Here is a 6,269-nt window from a genome sequence, read left to right on the forward strand (position 1 = left end):
AATACAGCCTCCGATAGTGTAACACTTTTTAATCACAGCATGAACATATAACAATTAGCAGCAAAAGCGGGGAATGGATGGTCTCTCACCCTTTGAAGTGGTCTACAGATAACGGTAGACAAAACAGCAAGTTACAAGATGGTATACTTGGGCGTCCCCAGACCAGCTGTCCCACTCTCCGGGTGATGTCCCAAACGTCTTCCCCACCACAAATGAATCCTCCAGCCGACGCGTTTCGACACACACAGTGTCTTCATCAAGGCATATGGAGGATATGAACTATTAATCTATTTATACCCTACCCACTTAAACTACAAGACCAGCCTATTTCCAGACATGGACCAACTGTCATCTAACATTTCTATTCCTAACATTGCTCAACAATCCCAATCAAACTCCAGTCCTCGTTTTTGCATGGATCACATTTCCCGCCCTTCACAAACAGCCTATCACTTCTTTACATCTTTTTCCGTTGGCCGGAAGTCGTCGTCGCGGCCGCGACCGGAAGTGCGTCTTCGGTGACGTCACGGCCGGAAATACGTCACTCGCATCTCCACTCTCTGATTACACCCGGATACGGCGGGTCCACGGCTTCACATATGCTCCCGGAAGTGAGGCGTCCTTGCCTCTAACTTCTTCCTTTGTTAGATCGCTCATTGTCGGCGGTGGCCATTTTGGGATTTCTTATATATCTATTATCAATGCAATGTTAAGTCCTTTTTCAGAAGTGAAAATGCCTCAGAAGAAGGGGAAAAAAACGGGACCATATTAAGTTTCATAAAGATACATGTTAAGCCTCATAAAACATGTTAAAACATAACTTAACAAATTACAGATAATGAATTTTAAAAGTATTAAAAAATATTAAAAATTAGTAATAACTAGTATCTGTAGACCACTTCAAAGGGTGAGAGACCATCCATTCCCCGCTTTTGCTGCTAATTGTTATATGTTCATGCTGTGATTAAAAAGTGTTACACTATCGGAGGCTGTATTTCTCTCTTTTCGGGTACCACTTCTGGAGGAGGAGTTGAAAGGTCCTGATATCAGACACTGGTGGAAATCCAGCCCCTATAAAAAGCGTGATTGTCTACTCCTGAAAAAGTAGACCAGCAAATTAGGTATTAGACTCATAAGGAGACTGTTACAGACTCGGTGTTATATGTTCATACTTAATACACTATGAGCGTTTATTTTATCTGTTTTCTTTGAGCGCCCATGGATTCAGATGGCATTTCTTCATTGTCTCGTTAATTGAAGTGTTGGGTGACACTTTCTCGTCCATTCTGAGTTCAAGGGCAGCCAGTATTGGCGCACGGTATTTTATCAAAATTTCATCTTTTTTCTAATATTGTTTTTCACCTATACTTGATAATTGTGTGCAGCCAAGATGTTTAAATTTAGGGAAGAAAGACTTAAAAAATTGCAAAGTGTATTCGATTCCTCTGAGAATGAGATAAGTTTAGCCGATGAGGATTTGGACAATGTATTACAAAGGTTGGAAAACACCCTTTTAAAGGAAAATAGAATTTGGTGGGAGGTAGTCACCCTTGAGAAATATCTAGCCTCCAAAATGATTCCTAAGGCTTTGAAGATTGACAAACAGGCTAGTTTCACCATGCCCACAGAGGGTTTCACACAAAAATGGAATATGATTATCGAGAACTGCTCATTTGATTTAATGAGGTTAATTGTAGATGAAAGGAAAAATGACCTCATGAAATTAGATGAGGAAATACGGGAGTTTAAGAAATTAATTGTTCCGTTTTCCGATCTCACAGATTTTAAAGAGAAAGAAAAAATAATTGAATCTAAGGTTATGCAGGCGGAGAGAAACTTGGTAATTAGGAAAACCAGGAAATTTAAACGTGATAAGAATATTGATCTAGGCCTTGATATCCCAGAAGTTCAAGAGAACAAAGTAGATCCTGTTAATAATAAAAAGGGAAACCAAAAACAGGGACAGTGGAATCCTAGGAGGAACAGATTTCGCTCGAATAGAGTGACTTCTGTATCCAGGCAGGAATTGAATGAAGCACCCATTCAAACAGATAGTTCTAGGAACTATCAAGGTGAATGGAGGAATAGATACCCAAACAAAAGATTTGGGAAATTCAATAATGGCCATGGATGGACAAGAGATGGTCCGACCAACTGGCGAAAGGACAGAGAAGAGAATAGCTGGGAGGTTTGGAAGGGAAGGGGTAGATTACCCAACTTCACTCATCCCAATCGGTTTTCTCCCTTAGAGGGTGGGGCTACACCAAATCCATCTCCTTTTTTAGACAGAGGGAGGGAGGTCCCCATATGGAGATGAAACGAGTACATAGAGGGAAAAGGGGAGGGAAAAATAAGAATCAGATCAGAGCGAGAAATAAACACAAAAAAATGAACAGGAAAAAGAAGGAGTCCTTTGGCTCTGATGGAAATGACCCACAGATATCTTCGAGTGAGAACCATAGTGTTAAGATTTTTAATCTAAGCTCGCATCTTTTAATGAAGGAGGAGCGGACTCTCTTAGAGAAGGGGTTGAAATTTTCCCCATCAACAAAAATAGATCAATTTAACACGTTCATTGATATCCAAAAGTTTATAAGGAAATTAACCTTAAAAAAGTTTTTTAAAATAAAGTCGAATGAAAATTCGGTAAATGAAACCATGGAGAGCCTTCCTTTTAGACCTAAATCTAATTTTTTCCCCTCACACCTAAAAGGGTGTTTTTTAGAGTCTTTCAGTGCATTAGTATTGGGGGATTTAGAAAAGTTAGATTCTGAAAAAATAACGTATAACCTAACATTTAAGGAACGACGGGCCCTAGATACTCTGTCAAAGGACAGGAGCTTGATCATCAAGCCAGCCGATAAAGGCGGGGCAGTTGTCCTAATGGACAAGATAAAGTATGAAATGGAGGTTTCACGACAGTTAAGTGATGGAATTACCTATAGAAAAATTCGAGGGGACCCTACTAAAAAAATGAATTTACAATTAAGGACTTTAGTTGAAACTTATCAAAAAAAAGGGGACTATTTCAGAAATGGAAACGAAATTTCTTTTAATAGAAAATCCCATCATACCCACTATATATATTTTACCCAAAATGCACAAGAATGTCATTGACCCACCCGGACGCCCGATAGTGTCTGGAGTAGATTCACTCACGGCCAATTTATCCCTTTTTATTGATCATTTTTTACAACCATTAGTTTTAACAAATAGATCTCATTTGAAAGATACGGGAGATGTACTGAATTTGATACCAGAAGTAAAATGGGAAGATGGCTTCTTTTTAGTGACATCTGATGTTAGTTCACTGTATACTATTATTGAGCATAAACAAGGGGTGGAATCAGTGACAAAAAAATTGAGATATTCCGACATGGATTCTAATTTAAGGGATTTTATAGTGGATGGGATTAATTTCATTTTATCAAATAATTATTTTGTTTTTAAAGATGATTTTTACATTCAGAAGAGAGGTACCGCCATGGGCACTAGGTTCGCCCCGAGTTACGCTAACATTTTTATGGGGGATTGGGAGGACAATTCAATTTGGGAGAACAACCCCTTTGGGGCGAACCTAGTGTCCTGGCGAAGATATATCGATGATATATTTTTTATTTGGAAGGGAGGGAAGGAAGATCTTGATCTTTTTTGCTCATTTCTTAACACGAATGATCGGAATATAGTTTTAACTTTTGATATAAGTCAAACAAGTGTGAACTTTCTTGATTTAACGATATATGTGGAGAATGGTATTTTAAAGACAAAGAATTTTATTAAACCCACCGACTCCAGATCTTTTATTGCCAGGGATAGTTGTCACCACGATAGATGGTTGGAGTCTATACCCTCAGGACAATTTAGGAGACTAAGGAAGAACTGTTCCGAAAAAGAAGTGTTTCAGGAACAAGCTACGGAAATGGCTCAAAATTTTAATAAATGTGGATATAATAAGGAGAAAACTGAACAGGCCTACAAAGATGTTTTAGAATCTGATAGGGACAAAATTATAAAAAAATCAGAATAAAAGAAAAGAGAAACAAGACGAAAGGTTCAAGTGGGCCTTCATTACCAACTTCTCCTCACAACACACCAAGGTCCAACGAATTTTTAAAAAACATTGGCCAGTGTTAAAGAAAGACCCGATAATAGGGGAAGAATTACCGACAAACCCGATGTGTATATTTAGGAGGGCCCCCAACCTTAAATCAAAATTAGTACGGAGCCTGTGTCCCACATCCCCTAAAGGCCCAAGGATTACATCCACTGGGTTTTTTAGGTGTGGGGTATGTGTAAGTTGCAAGAAAGTGAAAAATACTTTCGGTATGAAAGTGATAGAGGTAAAGATAAATAACAAGATAATAAAGATAAAGGAATTGATTACGTGCCATACCTCAAATGTAGTTTACTGTATCGAATGTTCTTGTGGCAAATTTTATATCGGACGAACAAGCAGACCCCTAAAAATAAGATTAGGGGAGCATATGAGAAACATCGCAAAGGGCATGGAGACCCATGCCCTTTCTGCACATTTTAAAAATGTCCATAATTGCGATACAACCCAAATCAAGAATTTTTATGGTTTGAAACATATCAAGGGTAACATTAGGGGAAAAGATTTGGGGTTCATATTAGCCGAAACTGAAATGAGAATGATTTTTAACTGTGGCACTCTTGCCCCTAAGGGTCTTAATAAAGACTTCGAATTGAAGTGGTTTTTGTAAACATTCGGGGTGAGGTATTACTAGTTATTACTAATTTTTAATATTTTTTAATACTTTTAAAATTCATTATCTGTAATTTGTTAAGTTATGTTTTAACATGTTTTATGAGGCTTAACATGTATCTTTATGAAACTTAATATGGTCCCGTTTTTTTCCCCTTCTTCTGAGGCATTTTCACTTCTGAAAAAGGACTTAACATTGCATTGATAATAGATATATAAGAAATCCCAAAATGGCCACCGCCGACAATGAGCGATCTAACAAAGGAAGAAGTTAGAGGCAAGGACGCCTCACTTCCGGGAGCATATGTGAAGCCGTGGACCCGCCGTATCCGGGTGTAATCAGAGAGTGGAGATGCGAGTGACGTATTTCCGTCCGTGACGTCACCGAAGACGCACTTCCGGTCGCGGCCGCGACGACGACTTCCGGCCAACGGAAAAAGATGTAAAGAAGCGATAGGCTGTTTGTGAAGGGCGGGAAATGTGATCCATGCAAAAACGAGGACTGGAGTTTGATTGGGATTGTTGAGCAATGTTAGGAATAGAAATGTTAGATGACAGTTGGTCCATGTCTGGAAATAGGCTGGTCTTGTAGTTTAAGTGGGTAGGGTATAAATAGATTAATAGTTCATATCCTCCATATGCCTTGATGAAGACACTGTGTGTGTCGAAACGCGTCGGCTGGAGGATTCATTTGTGGTGGGGAAGACGTTTGGGACATCACCCGGAGAGTGGGACAGCTGGTCTGGGGACGCCCAAGTAAACCATCTTGTAACTTGCTGTTTTGTCTACCGTTATCTGTAGACCACTTCAAAGGGTGAGAGACCATCCATTCCCCGCTTTTGCTGCTAATTGTTATATGTTCATGCTGTGATTAAAAAGTGTTACACTATCGGAGGCTGTATTTCTCTCTTTTCGGGTACCACTTCTGGAGGAGGAGTTTAAAGGTCCTGATATCAGACACTGGTGGAAATCCAGCCCCTATAAAAAGCGTGATTGTCTACTCCTGAAAAAGTAGACCAGCAAATTAGATATTAGACTCATAAGGAGACTGTTACAGACTCGGTGTTATATGTTCATACTTAATACACTATGAGCGTTTATTTTATCTGTTTTCTTTGAGCGCCCATGGATTCAGATGGCATTTCTTCATTGTCTCGTTAATTGAAGTGTTGGGTGACACTTTCTCGTCCATTCTGAGTTCAAGGGCAGCCAGTATTGGCGCACGGTATTTTATCAAAATTTCATCTTTTTTCTAATATAGCTTTTTATACTAGTCCATCAGTGGCATTTAATTCCTCAGAGGCTTATAGATGTTATGCTGCTGAGTAGGCGCTCAGTGTAATTTCAAATAATCAAAAACAGAGTCAATACTTAGAGTCCATAAATGCACTGATGGAAAGAAGAATTCCGCTTCAGTGAGACCTCTTGTATAGATGTCGTATGAATCCTCTATTCCACAGATGACTCACGATGATATGCAATGGAAAAACAGATAACAATTCATGGTGTAGTATGTCCAATACCACTTGAATCTATCAATCAA

The 6,269-nt window shown here is 39.1% G+C and overlaps 1 long non-coding RNA gene across 2 annotated transcripts in view; it reads left to right on the forward strand.

Annotated features, from left to right (window-relative positions):
- The window catches only part of LOC135031404 (uncharacterized), a 143,426-nt gene extending 137,811 nt beyond the window's left edge, over positions 1 to 5,615 (forward strand). For both annotated transcript variants that reach the window (XR_010227126.1, XR_010227120.1), the window contains exon 6: positions 4,893 to 5,615. This is a non-coding gene — a long non-coding RNA (uncharacterized LOC135031404). The remainder of the gene's footprint in view (positions 1 to 4,892) is intronic.
- The last annotated feature ends 654 nt before the right edge of the window (positions 5,616 to 6,269 follow it).

This window comes from Pseudophryne corroboree, chromosome 2 (assembly GCF_028390025.1).
Source record: "Pseudophryne corroboree isolate aPseCor3 chromosome 2, aPseCor3.hap2, whole genome shotgun sequence".
Lineage (NCBI taxonomy): Eukaryota > Metazoa > Chordata > Amphibia > Anura > Myobatrachidae > Pseudophryne > Pseudophryne corroboree.